Raw genomic sequence first — 25,165 nt, forward strand, 5'->3', positions numbered from 1 at the left:
GAAAAGTCAAAACGTCAAAATTTATGTTTCTTTTAAAAACTATCAAAAAAAAAACTAATTTTAAACAGAAGAGACCTAAAATCAAGAACATTTAGATGCATTTTGAGCAAATATATTTATTAATCAGATCCAAAAAAAAAAATTTCATAATATTGATAAGGTTGAGGTTTATTTTGATAACCATCATTCTCTCCTCTCCAAAATCAATTTTAATTATACCATTATACTGACATTATTGATACGAGAAGACATATTGAAATATCCATTGAATACAAATATTAATTTGATACATATTCATCCGAATACTTTATCCGAATACATATCTGGAATTTGTTAGCGCGTGGTTTTTGTTTATATACCAGCGATACCAATAGCTCTAGCGCTAATTTTACAAAAGCAAATATTTCAATTCGAAAACTGAAGAACCTATTGATTGTCACTATGTTTTGACCCTTTGACCTTAGTATTTAGAGAAGAGAAAAATAATTGCTCATATTTACGTTTGACGGTAAAATAAAACAACAAACATAAATGATGATAATAATATAAGAATTGTATTTGAAATAGATAAAACATTAAAATATCAGATTAATCGGAATATTTATAAGTCACAATACTGACTGGCACACTGAACAGACTATTTACACTACTATTATTGCACAACTCGCAATTATACTGTCTGACACGGGTTTCGATAACCAACTTATCGTCTTCAGATACTGTAGAGCAACAGTTTACTTTGGTAAGTAAGTCACTGGAAGCATTGGCAAAAACACCGATTCGTATTGATGCCTGCATTTTTTGTAAACTATAGAGATTCCACCTACAATTCATTTACCACGGAATCGCCACGTGTATTTTCTTGTGGTATACCCACTCCGATTAATAACTTGACTGACGAAGTACCCACTAACCATTCTAGTCGGAATAATTTTATAATTGAATAAGTTAGTAACAAGATAGTAAATTGGCAATGGCTCTTATCAAGAATCATGTTTTTGTATTGTTTTCGCTTGAAAAGCATCTAAACGGCTCCACATAAATAAAAATCTACCTAATGGGCATAGGAATCATACCATAACAAAATCAATTTGTTTAATCTATGTGAAAATGCACTGCTATATGAATATGTTCAGTTGTTTGCAGATGAATTGAATTCAGGTGGAAGTGTTAATTTTTTTGCATTTTTTTACAGTGACAGAAAGAATGTTTTTCAGACGACAACGATAATGAGTATTTTGAAGATGAATTTGATCCAGGCAATTCTAGTGACTTTTCTGATGATGAATCTGCTAGGGAAGAAAAACAAATTAAATTTTACTCATACCGATGTTAGCGTCCAAGCAACATATATATAGCAAAGTCAAAATTTCCGAATGGTGTAACACAAATAATTTCATCTCTAGAATAAAACTAATTTAGATTTCTTTCAAACGAATTAATCTAATATCTCTAAGTCGATCCCATGTTATTATCAAAATCACTGCAATTGCATAATAAGTAGTAATTGAATATCGTGTCGGTTACAAATAGTTTTTTTGTATTGTATAGTATATATCTATAATTTTCAAAAGCCCATTGTCCCCCAAAGATGATGTACATATGTGAGGATGAACTCTTGATACCTTTTAGAGAGAACCTATGTTTTCGTCAATACATTACTAACAAAAAGTATAAGTTTGGGACCAAACTAGGTCTTCACACTACAAATAGAACCTGTATTTATTAAGTATAGGCTAAAAAAATAAATACATAAGGTATTGTTGAAATAAAAGATATGATAATTAGATAATTAAATGAAGTTTATTTTTTAGAAATAACAACAACTAAATGGCAAAAACAGCACTCCTCTAAACCCGAAAGCAGATTCGTGAAAACTCTTGGTGGGTTTGCTGCCATTTCCTGGCGGGTATTTTCCTTTAGCTGACTGATGTCCCTCGGATTGTTCGTGTAGACTTTATGTTTGAGGTGTCCCCACAAAAAAATCAAGAAGCGTCAAGTCAGGGCTACGTTCTCGTATTCGCTATTCTTGATCTCGCAAGTTCTGGAGTCAAATATCCCCATAACATCGCGGTCGGTGTTAACGGTGATGTTTCGTCCTCGTGAATCTTTAAAGAAGAAAGGGCCAATAATTCCTTTACTTGAGATTGCTGCCCATACCGTTACTTGCGGACTATGCAGTGGTTGCAGTGGTTAAGAAAATGAGCCTCATCTGAAAAAAAGATGTTGTTTGTCAAACGTGGAAAATCGACTAAGCATTTCTTCAGCAAATGCCAACCTTACTCCAAAGTCGCTATCTTTTAATTCCTGTGTTAACTGGAGCTTATAAGGAAAACCCAACTTCAAAATTCGCCGTAAACTTCGTCGCCGCCGATCACCGTATCAATATTGTGTGTGGTCCTAGACGTTCTTGGACGAATGTTTGCTGGTAGTTTAAATGTGGAACAGGTCTCTTCAAAACGCTTAACCCATATTTTAAATTTGCACTTGAAGCTTCATTAATATGTCTTAATCCATATTCTGAACGCTACACTCGCCTTGACAAGACGTATGAACGACTCGTAAAACTTACGAACACAGAAAGCACAACGCTAACTATTAAAATTCTTTGAGTGCAACTATCCAACCATGCTAGGCTCCCCCGCCTACGCACCGTTTACCTCGCGAAAAAAGATGATGCGATATGCACGTTCTATTGCACCACCCGTTATAATTTTAAAGATTGTTGTAGAATAAAGGATAGAACATCAAGCCAGTCTATTTCTGAGAATGTAGTATATTCTTTGGCTGAGAAGCGCTTAGATACAGAACATACAATATATACACATATTTATTACACCAGTATTTCGTATTAGCCAGAGTGTGAAGGTAGCTTAGATCCAGAAGAAGGACATTTTTATCTCGTTTCCGCGGGATGTGACATAAAACTAGATATAACAAACGCAACAAACAGTAAAACGAAAAATTTATTGTTTGAAACATCAGTCTAGCCGTTCATTTGTTAAAAATGGTGAAACATGATGCGCTCTAGACATTCATGAATGTTAAAAATACACCACCAAATTTAAAGCTGCACAAAATGAACACGAACATAACGCTGATTCGCTAGTGAACATAACCTTAAAAGTGCAAGTACTCGTATATAAAGAAATTTGAACAGTGATCAGCGATTTTGAATTATTTATAATGTATTATATACTGTATGAAATGCGAGAAATATATATAAAGCATCATTTGACACGTTGGTGGATGAGTCTCCTCAATTTGAATAGAGTTATCTACAGTTTTCAAATATAGAAGAACGAATCGGGGTTTATATGATGAACTTTTGAGTTTATTGAGCGGAGACTCAACAAAACATTCAATAAGAAAACTGATTGTCGATTGGATCAGTTTGGCACCAGTTTGGCATGAAATTTTTAAATAGGCAAAAGATTTCATATATTTTGCCAAATTTTAGTTTTCTCGTATCCAGCCGACTGTTTGTTACAGAAATACTCATGAGCACGAACAAATTCTATCAGCCTTCCACTCAGAGAAGGGTATATGTAACTACAAACAACACTAGAAAAGTGAGGTTATGTTATTGACGTTCAGCGACGATCCGTACGTAAAAAGTAGAAAGTGGCTTAACTTCGTCAACAAGAACGCGTACGAGCTCGATCACTGTGTGCGTCATCCAGTTTAACTATGCAACTGACACGGAATAACAAAACGGAATTAAGTTTCGAAGCTGACCGGTTGATGTGTTTGTTTGGAATTTCTATGGCCAAATAGCTTATCGTGTCGATGTTATCATTAACAAATCCGTGACGAAGACGATCGAATTTTTTCCGACCAAGTCGTATTGCAACAAGAAATTTCACGTCACATTAGTACGGCTTGATTTCATGCTTCTCAATCACAAGAGCAAAGTGAGGCAGCATGCGAAACGGCTCAGTTAGCAATACGAAATCGTCAAACAAACTTCAGAGATCAACAACTATATAATTTTCGATGCATAAGCACATTTATAAAATATTGATTTGGATAGAGCAGCGTTTCGGATCGATTACAAACTGATTACTGCGTTCGCATTGGGCCAATTGACGTTGTTTGCGAATAATGTGGCACATTGATGTTTTCCGGAGAATGCTCAAGATTCTGCTGCACCACTGGAAAAGTGAAATTGCCATTATTAATTCCGCAGCATAACTATGGCATTCATTTTCTAGCAAACACTAAAAAATACAATTGCTAAAAGACTTAATTAAATGTGCCTGGCTTACCCGCGCCTAACTCAAGTTTGGCGCCATAGTAATCATGCTTCAAAGCATAAACCATGTGATTTACGCAATGATACTAAGAAAAAATTCAAAGGAGAGGAACTTCTCATTCCGAGTATCCCAACCTATTAGCCGTTTGTGTTTGAACGATTTCAATTTCCAATCTGTGGGCATGCCCATTGACGAATCACCTTGACAATCTTTGAAAGTTTGTGGTCTGAATCTAGAAAATCCTATTTTTTCCGTGGTTAATTATATGTGGCATGTTGACGAGTTGGAACACCATCTGCGTTATCCGTTATTGCGCCTGATGATAAAACAAAAAGTGCTTCAAAGATGATTGCAACCAATGCACCAAAATACCTCGCATACAAAGACTTATTAAAATTCTTGATCTTTTTATTAAATACGTACTATCCTTATAAAAAATGGAACTTGATAAAATCCAAAATATGCTCAAGTTCTCTGGGTTGGCTAGTTGCAGATAAAAAGCTACAATCAGAAGTAATTATTAGAGCAGAAAGCAATACAGGTATAGTTATTCAAGTGGGGATATAAGCCTGATATACAAACAAGTACAAAACTCACCGATTAATTAAGAACAGTTACTTATTATGGCAAAGAAAGTTTGAATCCAGCGGCTGATTGTACTAAATATAAACATGGATATGGCCAAATGAAAACACACCGAGCTTACGTGGTGGAGTAAAATGGCTATGAATTGATTTTTGGTACTGATTCGCACCAAGAAATTGCGATTAGGTCAATAACAAAATTGAAAGAAAGATTTTATGTTGAATTTGCAAAATTGGACTTCACCTTACCGCATTCTTGGTAAGATTCGAAATACTTGCAAAAACTGATAAAAACACGCGCATATTAAGGCTATTCAGTACAAATATACTTGTGTAGAATAATACTTCACAAAATATTGTTAGAATTCCTTTTTTTGTGTTCATTTATAATCAAAATAATTAGAATTTTCTGTACTTCTAGTTTGCTTATTTTATACTTGTTATTCCATATGAAGGAATGTATTTTAATTCTGTAATAATTCCTTAAATACAAATAAATAAGATTTCCATGGTGTTTACGTCTTTTAGTGGAAATTCAATTACTTACAAGTTACAGGCCATGCTATTCAGAACTGGATTCACATAACAACAAACAAATCTAGTTTCTAGTTCTCACAGTCATATATTTTCAATAGTTGCAGCTCGTGGCTAATCTAAGCCGGGCACAAGTACTAAGGTACCTGGATGTTATATTTGGATCTAATACACAAATTTTATTGTATGTTGTCTCAAATCAAAGTGATAAGAATAATTTTCCGATGAAGAAATATCCAATAGAGTGAGATAAGATTGTTTCGAGATATTATTAATAAAAAAAGATGTTTTGCTAGTGTAAGTGTAGAGAAAAATAATCAAAACCACTGTATATTTCTAATATCAGTCAATTTATCTTATAAAACATTATGTAAGTGTACAGTAATTCAATCTATATTCCAACAGGTGGTTAGTTACTGCCTTTTTTTTGTATTTTCTTACGGAATAATTTTACATATAAAATGATGTTTTATCTCCATACTTTGAACGAGGCAAATATAAAAATGCCCCCTCGTATCTAGAGTAGAAGCAACGTAGAGAGGAGAGGGCAATTCATCCCTTAAACTCGAATATGCATGTATCAAGTGTCCGCGGGGGCGAGGGGTGCCCGGCGCGCGGCCTTCTTGATCAATAAGTATCCGCGGCTAGTGGCTAGCCGTTGCTAGGGCGCGAGGGCGGGTTGCTAGGCACTGTGGTCGCTAACAACCCTCGGGGGTAGCACTTTCTGTGATGGCGTCATGGCTACCGGCGCCATGTTTACCCACCTGCTTCTCATGTGTTACGAGTTGTTTGTTTTCAATTTCTGCTTTATATATATATATATATATATATATATATATATATATATATATATATATATATATATATATATATATATATATATATATATATATATATATATATATATATATATATATATGTATGTATATTATATCAAACGCTGTGAGAGGAGGAACGGCGCTAACGCTTCGGTAAACTTTGTGAACGAGAAAGATTGATCAAAGTTTTCCAATCAACATTGTTTGGTAATTGAACCTATGTACCTGCTTCGCTCAAGTTCACTTTCCAATTGGAATTTATTCGATATTTAGATTGAAAATTAGAACGGGGTTTTCTTTTATTCGCGATATTATCAGAGAAAACTGTTTATATATTCCTTGAACACTACCTATTTCTAAATATGAATTGAGAAAAATCATCGGAAGTTATATAAAATTATCGGAAGCTTGAGATATGTTGTATATATGCGAATAACTAGAAAGGAAGGTTAAAAAGATGTCATATATTCTTGAATTAAATGGAAAAACAAATCGAAATGATTCATCCAAATAAAGAGGAACGAGTTTATAAATTATAAATAGTTATTCTCAACAAACAACAAGTGTTTTTAGATTAATGTATATTATTATGGTTCATTTAAGTAAGAACGAACAACAACTATTGAAAATAAGCATCTACGACATTGAAATTATCAAAATACTATGATGAGATAGTCGTCAATAGTACAAATTTATGTAGCACATAATTAGAGCTTTATACATTTAGTATTTATTGTCCAGGAATTACTGGATCCTGGAGCCATGGATCAATTTCGACAAAGAATCATCGTCTATTTGGTTCCATTCACTTCTCAGAATATTCCAAAGATGTAGAAGTAGGACATTGTTTTCTAAATTTCCACTCCAATTTTCCCCACAATAACTCAAACGGGTGGAGGTCGTGCAACTGCGATGGTCAAATCATTATTTTCAGTACATTCTTCTTTCCCAATTTTCTCAAATACAATTTGCACAACTTCGAGGAATGATGTAACAGCTTCGAAGAATGCTGGGAGATAAATTTTCTATCGATCAGTCGCTGGCCAGAACGTAAGTTTATTTTTTTAATAATTTTATAGCTCTCTTTCTTCAAAAACTCTCCAATTTTTTACCAAGTCTCCAGTCCTACTTTCTCCATTATATCCTCAAACCTGCATGGACCCTCCGGGATGTTTTGCAGTGGGAAATGTGAAAAAAACTCAAAATTCGACTTATCACTTTTCATAGAACTCTTAATGCTTTTAATTTTTGTGTTCTTTGCGCCAATGCAACCTCAGGATTTCATTTTGTCGTCTTCAAAAAGAGATATTGTTTAAAAACTTCCTTTTATGTAAAAAGTAAGCAAAATAGGCCCCTTTTACATTTGAGTAATTCAAGTAGAGACTGGAGATGTGTAGTTGATTCCACAAGCTTGCAGTTCTTCAAAGAAATGAATTGAAGCTCTAGACGTCTTCCTGTCGAGTAGGTCTTGAAAAAATTGTTCAAGGCGGGATTATGTTATACAGCTCGGAAGAGCATTTGCTGTGGTAGTATCGGTACAACAGAGTCAAGTCAGCGACCTTTCTTCTATGCTCTAAGCTGTTCAAGTTTCAGTTCAACTCTGAATCACATATAAGTCTTCTGTATTGAGTCGAGCATCTTCAGAAAGATTATATAGAATCATGGATGGAACGTGGGTCCATTACTTTACACCAGAAATAATATAACAATCGAAACAATGGATTGAAAAGGAAGAACCATCCCCAAAGAAGCCAAAGACCGTTCCATCTGAATGCAAAACTGTTAACGGCGAGTACTATTCAAATTTATTGCAACGTTTAGTGACGAAATCAAGCAAAAAGGACCGGATTTGGCTGAAAAGAAAGTGTTGTTTCATCAATACAATAAACCAGGTAACACACCCGTTATTGCAATGGCCGAAATTAATGAATTAAACTTTGAATTGCTACCTCATACAACCTATTCGCCAGATTTAGCCCCTTCGGATTATTTTTTGTTCTTAGACTTGACAAAATGGTTCGGTGGTGAAAGATATCGGCAGTTTATGGCTATTTTGAGGAGCTTGAAGATTCTTATTATAAAAAGAGCATCGAGCTTATTGAACATCGCTGAGAAAAGTGTATGGAGCTAAATTGAAAAATGAATAGATTTTTTCTCAAAATTTTTGTGTTTTCTCTGTTGAGCCAGATACTTGGATCATTCTCAAACTAACAATGGATTCGAAATAAATCAATTAGATCCTATATTCAGAGAGACCTTTTGTATTAGAAGCTGTTAATACACTTTGTAAAGGTTGTCTTTTTGTATTACGTTCCCGTAAAGCTACTAAACATGACTTTTTCTATGCCTACATGCAAAAAACGATTGAAATGTTCTATAGAAATGATATTTCTCAAGAATAGAACGAAAATATTCATTGGATACTTTCCATAATGAGTAGATTAGTGGGAAGATATATCAATTTTATCTCCAATCTTTATGAATTATATATCTGGCATAAGTGAAACTGAAATCCATTTTAATTGCACAATATTATAAAAAGATTTCCGGTTTTTTCAGTTTCATAATATGCAGTCCCTTTAAATTGAAATTGATGCTTTCCTGAAATTAAGTTTCTAAATGAAACTAATAATTGAGTTAAAAGTTGCCAGCAGTTATATTCACACCAATACGTTGTTGTAAAAGTTTCTTTCGCAAACTTCACGACTTACAAATTGATTTTATGCTTCTTCATGTAGTGCAAAACTTAAGTATTTGATTATCATTAGATGTTTTTTTTTGTAAAGTATCGTTCAAATTCTCTATTCCAAAATTTAAATTCAAGTGGAGAATGCAACAAGTTTTGTAATTTTAGCAATGCAGTCCGCTGAGTTATTTACATCACTACCATACCTACTTTCACTTGTGGAATTTCAAACTAATCAAATTATCAATGGTAAAGTAACATTTTTCAAAATGAGGATTGCTAATTTGAAACAGGATTACTAATTTCACCCCGTATTTCGTATCAGCAATAATCACCTCCTGAATTTTGTCGCATGAAATTAGAAAAACCTCCGTATTTGTAAAAGGAAGAAAACTCTTTGTTGAATGAACCTCGACCATAACCAAGAGAAGAATCACGCAGTTAGCAAAGTTTTGATCTAATTATGTCCAAATTAGGCCAAATATAATATAAAGAACCAATCGTGAAGTGCGTGGACTTAAAATTTCTAATAATTAGTCATCTCTGCTTGTTCAAAGGTCTTTATTCATTTCTCTTCTTTTTTTCTTATTTTGAATAAACTACAGCTTATTTGAGTCCCCATTATTTTTTTAACTGATAGACATACTAAAACTTTCACGAAATCAACTAATATTTTCTCAAGGTGGGAAACAGGTTGATCCTGTATATTTTACTATCAATTCTTTCAATACTTTTCTCTGTTTCTCTCATTTCAGGAGCTACAAAGCTTCAAATTATAAGAGCAGCTCGGTAGGCTCATTAACTATTTGTCAAGTCATAGGCGGTGATAGATCAAACTCACATTCACTAAGATTAATTGTCAAATACATTTTACATAGAAAATGAACCATTTCAAGTATTGTCACTTCATGTGGAGAACAATTAAAATAAAAAAACTGCAAGGAAAGTAATATTGAAATGGTATCCAAATCGTCAATTTCCATTACACATTATCATAAGAAATTTAAAAAAAATACTGTCAAAGATATCTCAGAACAAGATGGTTTCTATTGAAGTACATTACTAGAGTAACAAGAGATAGTATGAATGAGACTGTAAAGATAAAAATAAGACTCAAGAATTAAATCAATCACCCTACCACAATACTTTTTCAAATTAAAAAAAAAAAGTAGTGTTAGGTCCAATTCCATGGACATAACTAAGCTGGGTTTTTTTTGTGAATTTGAACATTACTAGAGTAAAACAAACTACAAATACAAATATGAAAAAGGACAAAATAAAATATCATGCACAAATCTAACTGCTAATGATAAAATTAGTATTTTGACTAGTTCAAAATATACTAAATCGCAAAGTATTGATATTAACAATTAGCCCATATCTGTAAAAAAGTATATAGTAAATGAGAAACATTAAGTTTGAGATAAATGGAGTAAGTTGTTGTGAGATTTTTAATATTTAATTTCAATACTAATTGATATCTACTATTGGTATTAATATGCACAAATTATTAATATATAGATCATTATTAAATTATATACTATTAATAATAAAATTTTGAATTTCCTTTAAATGTTTTTTTATGCAACAACCACGTAGGGTTATTAGTGAGTGATCAAGGTTCAATACATTCGATATAGATCTTGATTTTACTACTTAGTTTGCAGTCTTTCAGGAGTTTCTTTGAGTCTTGTTGAAGTAGCTTTTCTAGTGATTATGGCAATCGATTAATTTTTCGTTCATTGACATATTTTAAACAGTCAATTAAGATGTGTTTCACTATTATGTATGAACTATATAGTTACACTTTACTGATTGCTTAACTTTTCTAACCCATCTACTCTTTCATTTCCCTCTAATCTGGTGCGGGATGGAACCCACACAGATTGCCGTTTGTAAATTTTGGAATCTGTTATTATTAGTATATACTTGAATCCAATTTTCTGAAATTCAGTAAGTGCTTGTAGAATAGTAATCAGTTAAGTAAAGTGGATAGATGTGATAGAAGGGAGTACAAAATATTTTGACAGGTTTTCTCGTTTTATTACGTTTCTAGTGTTTCTGATTTATTGAGATGGGCAAGTTCTACATTTGGAAATTGCAGATTCATACTGGATAGATATGTGTTGACTCTGTGATAGAAAGGAGGAGTAGTTGAATTGGTTGGAAATTTCTTTTATAAAGCGTTCAGACACGACTTTACGGATTACAGGATTTCTAGTAAATGATAATACAAAGCACGCGTACCAGATACACAGATATTGTCTTCGGTAAGAAAGTGGCAGCTCTCCAAATTCTTTAAATTAGCTTTGGATGGGACTAGTAAGATAGGCACTGAATAACTTCCAGTCACTGTAGAATAGTTTTTCTAACAGAGTTGTAGACGATCGCTCCGTAGTCAAATTTAGATATTTACAATGATTTGACTATGTTTAGTGAACTTAAGTAGTCTGCACTCCAGTTTTTGAATGATAGTATCCTGAGTAGTTTAATCAGGGCTGGCATTTTTTTTCAATTCTTCAGATGCTAGTTTTTGATAAGTTTCATTCCTACTTCCTTTATATATTCTAGAAGTTAATTGTTTATATTGTTCTACTTGGACTATTGATATTAATTTTCATAAATTATAATACTTATGAAATTATATACTGTTAATGATAGCAGATTGAACTTCCGTAAGAAGTTATGTGTTTATATTGAGTATACTGCTATTTGGTTTAACAAATTTTAAATATTTTCCACATAACGCGTTGAAAACGTGAACTTTTTTGCAGTCAGTAAAAATTTTATTTGTTGGTAGTTCTATACAAACTAATTTTAATTAAATAGGTATTTTAGTAGCCGTTGGTTAGAGTGAAAATATGTTTTCATAATTTTTCGTCTGTCTTTAATTTCATTATATGGAAAAATTGACCAGTGGTCGAAAACGACATGCGTTCAATTGATGACCAGTGGTCGGCATGCGTCCAATTATCGAACGGCTCGAGACTGTAGGACGCGAGTCCCCTAATACCATTGGCCCGTTTTGGTCAATCGACCCTTTTTAGACTCGATATGAGTGGAAGTTTTCTCTCTCCCCCATATGTCTATCCCACTTTTCCGTTACGCAGCATCTAGAGATTAAATCCCCATCTATTTATATATTTCAATCGAATGTCCGCCATTTGGTTTGAATAAAGATGCTGCGTCACGAAAAAACATCTCATTTTGTACAGTTCGTACAAAAAAGTAGTATTAGCAGTATTAATTTGATTTAATTTTTATTTTATTTATCATGCAGTGCATACTTCGCGCCCTACAAACTAGCTTTAGTCGTTTATAAATACATTCCTCGGTAGTGTAGATCTGAGTTTGGTTGAACTTAACAGCATTTGCTCCATAGAATGGGCGGCTTGTCTTACGTTGTACTGCTTTGGATAATATTATGCTATTTGTACTATAGTCAAAAATGGAGTCTCTTCTAGGTAGAAATTTGGGTTACACAACAACTACACGAACACTCACAATGTCTAGACACTCACACTGTCTAGTGTAATTGTGAATTTTATGTAATTTTGGAACCGTTGGTGATATTTATACTGAAAAAACTGTCCACACTTCCACTAAACAAACACTCACAATTCCAGTGTGAATAGTGTATTCAATATTCGAAAATGAATCCCTATTTCAGTGAAGGACTCTTTAACGATCGTATCAATTTCGCTTTTGATTTTTTTTTGTTGTATTTTATACTGACAGGACAAAAAATTACGCGGAACACTGAATAATTTGAGAAAACTTTCCTTCATACGCGGTCTTGGTCCTGTTGGATCCCATCCTCGTCCCAAGACTCTTTTGCAAAATTTAAATGTTTGTTAGACATAAATTGAAGGTTATTTCATACCTGAAGTTATTTCATTTTTCAAATTCGAAAGTTGATAGAGGATTAAGACTTAAGAAATTGTTGAAATTTTCAATTTTCTCAAAGTTCTCAAATTTAACATATAAATCATATAGTAATTCAAGCCAAAATATTCAATTTGAGTTATGTAATCACTTTTATGCAGGTGATATTGAAACATTTTGTGTGCATTCAGTTAATTGCTGCATTTATAATTAAATAAAGGTGCATTTCATTTTTATACACGTTTGCTGATGAGTGAATCGAAATATAAGTATTCTCGAACATGAGAGCAAAAAACGTATTTATTTTTTAACGTAATCTCCTCTTAGCTCCATACACTTTTCTCAGCTATGTTCAATAAGTTCGATACCTTTTTTATAGTAAGAATCTTCAAGCTTCAAAATAACCATTAACAGCAGATAACACCTCTCCATTTTGGGAAAATCTTTGACCATTCAGTCCATTGTTTTTATTCTGAGAGCAGAAAATAATCGGACGGTACTAAACCTGGACAATAAGGTGCAATAGATAGCAATTCAAACTTTAATTCATTCATTTTGGTCATTGCAATGATGGATATGTGAGCTGTGGCATTGATGAAAGAACACTTTCTTCTTAGCCAAATGCGGTCGTTTTTGCTTGATTTCTTCGCTCAAACGTTACAATCCGTCCGCATAGTACTCGCCATTAATAGTTTTTCCTTTTTCAAGATGGTCAATGGAAATTATCTCACGAGCATCTCAAAAAAACTGACGCCATGACCTTCCATGCACATGGAACGAACGGTTTTGGCCTTCTTTGGAGCCGGTTCTTCCTTTTCGGTCCATTATTCTGATTGTTATATTATTTTGGGTGTAAAGTGATGTATCGCATTTCGGATTTTCTTCAACATATCTGTTGAGTCGTCACCTCATTTGCTCCACCAATGCCATAACGAGGGAGCAGTCTCACCCAGAGTACAATCTAGTTCAGCTTTTACATTAGCTAGGCTGACATCAAATTCAATTCTTAGCAAGCCAATTAGCTGATATTTCACCTAAACCAAAATTATCATTTATTTGTAATCAACTGCACATTATTATTTTTTGCATTTATCAGCGAAGAGAGAAAAGAGAAGAAATTTCCAACAATTTCACCTATTTACGAACGGTGAGGTGTTTTCTAACCATAGATCCAAAATTAAAGATAGAGATAGTGGCATGTAACTAGAATTTTACTTTTGGGAGAGTGTCAAAGAGTAATACTTTAGCACTCTCTACCTCTCTCCACTTGCTTCTGATTGATGTTTTAAGCATAGAGTTAATGCTGGAGATTTGATCAGAATAGAGTAGAGAGAAATAGGGAGTAGTATAAAGATGTTATTTCTCTCCATATCAGCAGTTTAGGCCCACTTGAACGAGCTCCCTAACCTCGCTCTACTTGTCTTTGTTATTAACACATAACTGTATGACTTTATATACATATTTTAATCAATATATTCAGAATTAAACAACTGAATACTAAGTATTAACAACTTTCAGGAGAAATTGTTAAAAAAAGCAAATAGCTAAAGAACACAACATAAAACCACCGCATACTCGATCTCGGTCTTACAAAAGTAATGCAATACTTGATCTTTTTTTTCACTACTTGGTATAGGTCATGCGAGCCTAAAACTGCTCTTGATTTTAGTCTTGGTTTCGCTTGTTCTGCAAGACGAAGACCATTATGCTAAGACCAGGCTAAGCATTACCAGAAATAATAATGTGAACATCATACATGAAATTAACACTTGTGTGAATTCTCCCATTTCATCAAATTATATTGAAACTACATATCGACAACATCGTCTAGGTATTTTTGTACCCCTCGTTCTGTGTGTTGATGTGCATTAGAAAAAAATTTGAACCAATAAAAAGTGTACCTAGCAAAACTTGTTCCATCATCCAGCATTTAAATTGTCATTTTTCATTAGTAGTAAGTATGAAGCGTTGGCAAGAAATATTCTTACACCATGACTGATCTAAAATGCTGCATAGAGTGTATCTTTACTAATATCGGTTACAAGACGTTCTACTTCATGTTTTACTGTTCTTCCGTTTACACTGGAACCGAGAGATAAATTACCTGCTCAAGATTGTTTTTAAAGTTTTGTCAACCCGTTCTGTTGTTTACTATGTAGTTTAGGTGAATATAAATATAATAATTCTACTACAAATTCTATCATATTATTTAATACTTCTTGAGTTTCCAAATATTTTTATAGTGATTCTAGTGAATTTTGCTGAAAGTCCTCAAAAAAAAAATAATACAGTAGGAACAATGACCTCATGACTACAGTTTTTTGGGAATTCTAAAGATCTTGGTTATTAAATAAAAAGGAAAAATGAAGCCAATATTTGGCTGAGCGGCTGATATGTTTTGGCACGGAAATTAGGAAAAAACCGTTAAAACTCCCTCGTAAAATATAGTTCAAATGTTCATACGTACATTCACCGAATAAGTCAGTTTTTAATTGTGTTCTAATTTTAAATTAATATTCCAAAATTTATTTTTCCTTAGTTAAAATTTTTCAAAAGTCAAATAATTAATACAAATTTGAAGGCAAAAAATGAATGAGTGTACTTCTTTTTATTTGTAGTGGTGTGTCAAAATTATTGTGTAGTTACACGTAAAATCTTGTTATGAAATGAATAGGGCTACTGACCAGTGGTCATTGACTATGTATTTGATAATAGCTGCCAGCGGGTGTTCATAAACAAGTTATGGAGTTTGTAGGGAGAGCCTAATTGTGCTTGAAATGAATAAAAAAAAGGCTAAGACATAGAAATTCGTATCTTTACTATTTGTTATCTTTTAACGTTCTATTGTTAACCATTCAAGTTGTGATGATTAGATTAAAATCTTATTTAATATCATTTCATATTCGATTCTTATTGTTTTTCTACCTTAAACGTTGTACTTTACTTTTGAGTGTGTTTGTAAACAGCACCTAACTATTATGACCATGCCTCGGAACTTTTATGAAAAATTGATATATGAACGTTGAATTTGGAGCAAAAATCTCAACGCTGATTCTTTCACTAAACCCTGTGTCTATATTTCTACTACATATCTAGCATTCTTCATTCTTCAACTGTATTTTTATTCTATGAATTCCTTTTTTCTGCAATCTTTATTTTTGTTTTCATCATATTTATCTTATCTATCATGTTTTTCATTTTTTTAAAGACGTATTTTACAGATACTTATATATATTATTCACGTCGCAATTTTTTCCTACTAGGGTTTTCATGTCATTTGGAAAATTACATTGTTGTCTTTGGGACGCGTATAATGTACATTCTAAAATGCATAATTTTAGTGTGACCTATTCTTAGTCTAGTTACTATTACTTGATTTGGGCGATTACATATTCGTGGCCACTATTCAACACTTTCCTTATTTTGCTTTAGTTTGTGAAATGATCTTTGCCACTCAGATTTCCACTTAAGATTAATTTTAATTTCGATATATGCTTTCAAATCACTATATAACGCACCTTTCATTACATGTAAATCGTAACGTCTTTTGCTTGTTTGTTCATTACCTTGTATTCCTTGATGAAAGGACACCCACAAAAATTTCACATCTAAGTTGTTGTTTTATATTAGATGCAATTGTTTCTTGATATATAATTCAAGAGGGTCTGTTATAATTACAGTTTTTTGTAGGTTTGGTGATTGAACTTCGACCAAAGTTTAAAGGATGGCATATATTTCTGCTGAATATGCAGAGCTCACGTGGGGTAATTTATATTTTAAGGGATGTTTATCAGAAGTGATAACAGCAGTTCCAACTCCATCGGGAGCTTTAGATGCATCTGCCTTGTGTAAATGATCGGAGTTTTAATCAGTCATGGGGAAGGTATATTAATATTTAATTATAGAATGGGAGGAAACTGCATATCGAGTTGTCTCTCTCTCTCTATACTCTCTCCTATAAAAGTGATATATCTGTATGCAACTATGCTATTGTAGTTTGGATGTTCATGGTTGCTCATAGTAGGTATTGTCTTCTTTTAACTGGTGACAGCTTTTCTAGCTCTAGTACTTGTAAACTTTCGATGGGAAAGGCTCTGTAAGCTCCAGTAATAATGCGTAATGCTTGATTGACTATGATATCTAAACGTTATGGTATCTGTTTTTAAGTGGAGGCATAGGCGATACACCCATAATCGATCCTAGATCTTATCGACATTCCTGTAGATTGGAAGTGTCTTAGTCAGATCCCCAGTCCCAGTGTTTGAGAGTTCATTCTGACATCTAACGACAAGGTCCTTAATGTATTCGTTCCAATTTAATTGCGAGTCGAAGATCATTCCCAGATATGTTATTTTTGATACATAACCGAGAGGAATATCATTTAGTTCGAGTAGTTGTTTTTAGCGTATTCCATTTTAATATTTGTGCTCATTTGGTTTCTGGTTTGTAATAAACGGTAGATATAAAGTAAAATGGATGAAGCCGATTTGAGATCGAGTGAAATTACGGTATAAAGTAATTACAAAATTACTTGTGCTTTTCCAATATATTCTGCTTAAAGTATTGAATGTAAAATGCAAATCCTTCTATATATGCGAGCTTTTTAAACTGAACTTGTAACTAACTCAATGGTTTTGGCTCTTTTAAGTCTCCTATTGAAACCTACTTTGTACAGGATCTGAATTACATTGATTGAAGAGTGTTGTAAGAGTCGGTATGCAGCCATTTCTTAATGTATTAAGTTTTTCTTATTTTTTTGAACTATTCTCAACGATGGGGTGAATTAACTCACACGGTCTTTCTTACTTACTCACTTCATTCATTTGTACACTGAATTTTGTACTAAATACTACACTATTGATTAAAACTATTCACTAACTTATTACTAAACAATTATATAATTTATTTAAATTCACCGTTTGGTTCATTTGTCTCGATGTATTTGGAATGACTGACTGACTGATAAACAAGCTCATATTCATATACAGATTTCGTTATAATTCGGTTTCTAGAATATGAAAAAATTGCCGACGTATTTAGAGAAAATAATGTGAGTGGTTCTTCTGGAAACTGCATGTCATATCCGCCAGAGGTCAATCATAATAGGACAGGATCGGCTTCTCGGTCAACGTCAGTGGAGGAGTTAACAATTATTATAAGTGGAAGATTCCTTAGAGTTGTAAGTTCATGAGTCCAAATTTGTTTCAGTAGGTACTTGCTTTACTTGCTTATACTTATTGTTTCTGCTTAGCGCAGAATTACGTCCAAGTGGTCACAACAATTTTGTATATTTTAAGATGAGTTCTATTTATTCTTATTGTTAGATCTGTGGTTCTGCATTCAAATTAATACTCGTTATAATAAATCACTGCATTTAAATATTAAATCTAATGAGAATATTGGTTAATTCTCATGTTTTTCCATATCTATTTGCAATCTATAATGATCATTCTAATAGGGAAATTGTGTGTTAATACAATTCAGTTGGTATACTCGACAGTGATCACGATCTCATACACTAGATTTAATAAATACATCAATTAGTTTTGACTATTGAGAGTAAGTAGACGAGGCTGGAAGTAGAATAGCATTGGCAAGATTGCCAATTAATTTGCTAAAATATCGAGTTCATACATAACGTAAAACACTAAAATTCATCTTATTCGAACATTGCTCTTCCCACTCTTCTCATACGGCTCTTAGAACTAAAGATCGCAACGATAGTGATTCATTTGAAATATGCTACCACAGAAGATTATTTAGAATGTCTTGGACAGCCAAGAGAACAAATCATTCAATACTGGAAGGGTTAGATGTAAAAATCATAATGCATGAAAAAAGTATTGTAATATTTTGTACACGAATTGCCTTATGATGAGAGAAGTACAAGGAAGAAGAAGTAGAGGCTGATCGCCTCTAAGATGGTCTGGTAAAATCAACAAAAAGACAGACTAACCCCTTCACGTATCGTTACATCATGCTGAAGAAAAAATGGTAGAAGACAATGAAAAAGGATATAGAGATATCACAAAAAAATCATAATTCTGGATACTAGTAGAAAGGTATACATTAACACTCGTTAACATCTATTTACATCAGCGCACCGTCCACACTCTCGCACTCGCGTTTCGTCTCTATTTCAAATTTTGCTGCTCTAACAATCCTTGGATTTCGTTCTGAATTGTTAAAATATTGATGCTGTGAAAAAAAATTCCAAATTACAAGAACTTCACAGATAAGTACTTTTCGCACATTTCTAATTGAGAATTATTATTTGTACACCTAATTTTATTGTCATTATTGTGATTATTAAGATAATATAATTTTATTCAATTTAATATTTAATTTATTCATCTATCCTTGGAGAAGCTTTGCATATTAATAACAAAATTGAAAAAACACACCTAAACATAAAAAGACAAAAAAGAAAGTGAAAAAAATGACGAGGGAGCTTCTGATGTTCATGTGAAATCAAAATTGCCAAGATTCACCTCATTCTTTGAGTAAAACGCTCATTTTTACAGCTGATATAATTCGTAATGAATTTTAAAGCGCCAAAGTAGCTCGCAATTCAGAAAGAACGTGCTCGGAATCTTAGTGTGTCATGATTTCACGCATCAAATTTTAACAAAAGACGCCTCTAGGTGCGTCTTTGTTTTTCCATCAATGAATCCCCAGAAGAAGATCCCAGGGATGGATTAGCCTCGATTTGAAGCTGAACTGATACAATAAGTACTTTCACATAATACTAAATATAAATAAAATTTTTACTGGAATGGTAGTCATGTTTGATATAATTACATACAATCTAAGTATAGAACATTCCAATTATTTCGAGAATGTCTTGCAAAATTCCATCACACAAAAAATAATATGAAAGATTTTCATGGTGGTGTTTACGGGGTCATTAGATTTATTACATGCTTTACAATCCATACTGAGGGAAACAAATTTTCTGAGTATTGGCCCACATCAGCAAACATACTCTTAAACACACAAGAAGAAACAAATATAAAAATTTATTAGGCCGATGATGACGTACACTGCTGAAACAAAACCAAACAAGGACACACCAGCAGACTTTTTGATATAGTAGAGATACTTTTAGTAATGAGAATTACCGATAAGACATTGATAGACAGGTTTCAAACAAAGATAATTTAGAATAACCTATTGGATTTGAAGGTATGTTTACTGAATTGAAAAACTGAATGTAATAGGTCCATTAGCCGATGGTAAGATAAACGAATTTTAAGAACCATTCGAGAAAAATAATCTTTGGAAAAGAAGTGTATCAGACAACCGAGAAAGAGTGACACTTGATATGAAGATCAAGAAGAAATGAGCTATCTCACCAAATTGAAAGAAGATGATAATTCAAGGAAATATGTGATCATATGACATGAAATGTTTCTTAATAGTGCAAAGTAATTGTCGTCGTGGGACTTTACATAGATCGACGGTGCTGCAGGTTTTCTGCGGTTTCTCAGCAACCTGGTGAACCGGTTCCTCAGCCAAATGGCCGACGATAGGGATTAACGCAGCAGTAGATGTTCCCATATGCTCCCTCTTAAATTTGATATAAGCAAAAAAAGGAAGCAGAGCTTTAGGAGCAGCCCTGCAGACGAGCAGCTATATCAGGGCCAACTCCAAGAAACCCTCCTCCGATAAAAATTTTCCTTATAGTACCCAATTCTATCCAACGAATCGCTCTCTCTCTCTCTCTCTCTCTCTCTCTCTCTCTAGATAAAAGATGTTTTTCGGTACCAGATACAAAACATTAGGTTTTTATTAGCAACGATATTTCGGAATAGTCTATTTATTTAAAATTTAGGTTACAAGAAAGTTCGCGAGGCGCCTAATAGAAATTCTCGATACAAGTCACGGTGAATGGAAGCAGCAAAAGTGTTCTCAATTTATTAGTCGACTAGAAAATTTTTTCAGGTATCTACTAGTAGTTGCTCTTAATGACATTTTTTATATCTACAATATAACACAAAAATTATTTATTGCACTCCACAAAAAATTTAACTTTTTACTTCTTTTAAATCTTCCACTTTATTTTCATTTTCACGTTCTTTGACTTGAACCGACATGAAGTTGAGCGTCCAAGGTGAAGCAAAGGAATCGCCGGTGAAGAGTCTGAATTGGGCTTAATGAGATGATAAAGACGTATTGCAACTTTCAGTCTACCACAAAAACACACATATGGCCCAAGGATTATTTATTTTTGTAATTCATTTTTAGAGTCTTAGATGGATTTGCTACCATAACGTATTTCAAGTTGGTGAATTTTAGACGAAATTGATTGATTTAATGTTTGTAAACATTGTGCAGTTGGTGACTCATCATTATTGTTGTGTTCTGCTCGTGTTTTTGTGTCCTTCGGATTATGTGTAGTGTTAGAGGTGTTTAATTTTTCAAAATGACTTCCAATTAATCTTGTGTATAACATTGAGAATCTATCAATGTGATACGTTTGTTCTAATATCCTCATAAGGACTTAACATATTTTAATAGATGGCTGTCGGCTATAAATAAAACTAAATTAACTGCAAGGCATGTTTTATGAAGTTCAAGTGATAACATTCATTGAAATTGAGTCTAATAACTTAATTTGTAACATTTTAATTTCTTCAATTTCATATATCTTAAACCATTTGATACATTGATGCATCTAAATGTTCTTGATTTTAGGTCTCTTCTGTTTCAAAATTAGTTTTTGTTGATAGTTTTTATATATGTAGTTCAAGTTTAGGTCCCCAGTCGACGTCAATTTGATTAGCACAAATTACATTGTCGTGATCAATATAAATATATGTGATTTCTGGTCTACCACCCTAAAGTCTTCTTAACACCCCAGTCTACAGATCACTTATTTCTCCTAAAATTATCTTTAGTATCAATAAAAAAATTATAAAGAGAGGAGGTCTAGTATAATCTATAGTTTAAGCAGTAAACTCAGTGTTTCTCTTTCAACTGAAAAATATATCTCAAGTTTTTCGTTTGATCTTTTGGTTTGGAGTGGAATTCATTTGAAACTAATTAACCAATTGAAGCCTCTACAAAAAAAAACGAGTAACCAATGATGCTTGAACTCCATGTGAGTAAGAATAAGAGGTTAGTTAAAATTATAATTATATAATTGTTATCAATAGACAAATCTAACTTTTTGTTTTGTACAACTAATAGTCATCGATGTGCTTTGGGTAAGATTTATTCATGAAAGGTGACTTAGTCCAATACTGTCAATCGAAAAGAGATGTACAATATTTGCTTGAAACTCCCTAGCAGGATTTTACGATTTTTAAAGTGTTGAAATTCTTGTACTTATCTCCACGAAACTCGGAGATGATCAAATAAAATATTAAACTAGAACATGATTTCTACGCGCATTTCGTGTAAAGAGATTTAAAACTTTATCTATAGAATTTTCGTCTTCTAGTTTGTTTGTCCAAAGGCGGAAGTAATTTTTTTGCTTACGTCTCTAGAGGTATTCACAAAATGCAAGTTGAAATTGGAAGCTGCGCCATTACATTTGGCTAAGAGATATTTTCGAATAGTAATCTGTATCTCATGATAAGTTCAAATATTATAATGCATTCAAAATAAATCTATCTGCATTTCAAAACTTATGGAAATAAGAATATATAGTAATAATGAGGAAGAAGAAAAAAATAATTTCAGCAATAAATGTATAGTATCTTATGCAGGAAAGTATTATTATAATTCAAATGATACTTATGGACGTATACATTATTAATTCTTAAGATGTAAACATTTGATAATGTCTCTATCACAAAAGTTTACGTAGAATGAAGATAAAGATAATATTTAGAATGTACTTTACGATTAAATTAGAATGATCATTCACTTCTTGACAATAACCGAGGCGATTTTGGAATTTTCATTCAACATTTTGTACAACCTCGGGGGTTACTTGGTTAATTTTTTTTGTTATCCTAACTTTTAAATCAGCAATCTTGTCTGGTGTATTGAAATATTCTCTAGATTTTAAATAACACCATAAGAAGTTATGGAGAAATAAAATCGTGGGATCTAGCGGTCAATTCGATCGTTCCACGCCTTCCAATCTACATATTGCGAAAAACCTCGTTTAAATCATTTCTAACTACGTGCAAAATGGGATGGAGCTCCGTGGTAGTAAATAGATTGATCTATTTCATTTGGGTAATTAACAACAGGAAAAAGTCTTTGTAATGTAGTCACTAAGAAATTAATATAAAAACCTAGATAAACTTCACCGTTAACTGTGCCCTAAAAAATAAGGGTCAATAAGTGATTGTTAATGATACCAGCCCAAAGGTTCAATTTTTTAGGATAATGAGTGTGAGTGTCACATATCCAGTGAGGATTTTCTCTGCGCCAATATCTACAGTTCTGTTAGTTAACAATTCCGTTAAAATGAAACGTCGCTTCATCAGAACTATTTTCTTTATGAACTAGAAATCTACGTTTATTATGTCCATCATAATTCAGAAAATTCTTGCCTTCTATCAGAATCATCTTCATTTAACTTCTGAACCAACCGAACTTTGTAAAGTTGGTTTTTCTCTATGTAAATCTCTCAAAATAGATGATTTACTTAAATCATTTTCGGCGGCAAGTTCTCGAGTTGTCTTATGCAGATTTTCCTCAATATCTAGATGCACATCTAACTTGTTTTCATTGGTAAATTAAACATTTCACCCTGGTTTTTCAATATTTTCTACAATTTCATTAAACTTTTTTTCAAATTTGCTAACTGTAGACTGCGAAACGTATTGACCAATTGACATCTTTTAGTAAATTTAAATATCTAACTGACAGCAGTCTATTAGGTCCTATCAATTGTTTATTAGTCTTTTTGACTAATATTTTGGTATCATTAAAGATTCTTTTCTGATGTCTAGCAGAAAATAACTGATAATTTCCAAAGTATATTTCAATAGACCAGACAATATTGCTGATTTAAAAGTTAGGATAACGGAAGAAATTAACAAAATAACCCCTAAGGTCATAAAAAACGCTAAAATTGAGTTTATTCCATAGATATGAACCACAATGTATAAATAAAGAAAGTTTAAATAACATTTCGAAAGACATTATACATTTTTGTTGTTAATTACGATTTATTATTCTTATATATTTTAATGAACGATTAATCCAATGAAAAATTTCATAATAAAAATATTTAAGCTCACTTTGAAAAGTTAACTCAAATAACCAAATATTTGGAAACGAAATGAGGCAAATCTCGCAAGATATTCAAATTTTAATGAACGTGAAATCGTTGCATATAAAACCTCAGATTTGTGATAATTTTCATGAATATTATAATGTCATACATAGTAAGTTTATATAAAAACAAAATCATATGTATAGACTATTTTTATATTGTAAATTCTGAAATTTGGAATAAACTTAGTAGTCAAATAATATCTCATTTTCGAATGTTCGGACTCGTCAATTGATATACGAGGTGTGACTTTCAAAGTAACAAGATTGCACGCCTAGAGGGCGCATTTAGACGGGTATCTAGATTTCTTGTCTACACGTCCTAAAACATGTTTCCGTCACTTTTATAGTATTTGCTGTTGTAGTTTGGAACGAACGTGTTTTTTTCTTGTGCCGAAAACCATGTGTGACAAAAGCAGGAGCAACGTATCAATCTCAAATTTCTCATTAAATTGAAAAAAATTTTGACTGAGTACTATCAATTGTCGTGCGTGCAGATTGCCGAGGCTGTGAACGCCGATAAAGAAACGGTTAGAAAAATTTTACACGAGGAATTACATAAAAGTCTGTGCGAAGCTGGTGCCAAAAAATGGTTCTGCTCAGATTCCTTGAAAGGTTAGGAAGGTTAGAAAATGATCTACTTTGAAAAGGACCCGATTGGAGTCGATGGAAACGGTAAAGCAAAAAACGGCAGAGCTCCTAAAGGCACTCACCAAAGAAAACTTCCAGCATTGCTTCGATCAATGGAAAAAACTTATGGAAAGCTATGTGGTGAGGGGAGGGGAGTATATTGAAGGGGAGCATTTGAATGTAGAATAATTTTTATAATAAAACCTCTTTTCGTATTCGGTCTCGTTATTTAATAGCCACAGGAATGTTTACATACTCAACACAATAAAAATGCAATTTCAATTCAGAGAATTGACGTCATAGCTGATTTCGTGGAATAGCATCAATCAGCATCCATTATTATTGTCCATAAGCAATTGCGCCTGCAAGGTACAGCCTTTCTTAAAAGAAAATGGTGACGAACTTCTGATTCCAAGTGACCAATATTATACATACAATATCTCAAGTAGGTACAAGGGCGGTTTGACGGAAGATTGACTTTTAATAAATTGATATTGATATTGATTGATTCTAAAATAATCTGATAATTATAAT

The sequence above is a fragment of the Diorhabda carinulata genome, chromosome 5 (genome assembly GCF_026250575.1).
Source record: "Diorhabda carinulata isolate Delta chromosome 5, icDioCari1.1, whole genome shotgun sequence".
Taxonomy (NCBI): domain Eukaryota; kingdom Metazoa; phylum Arthropoda; class Insecta; order Coleoptera; family Chrysomelidae; genus Diorhabda; species Diorhabda carinulata.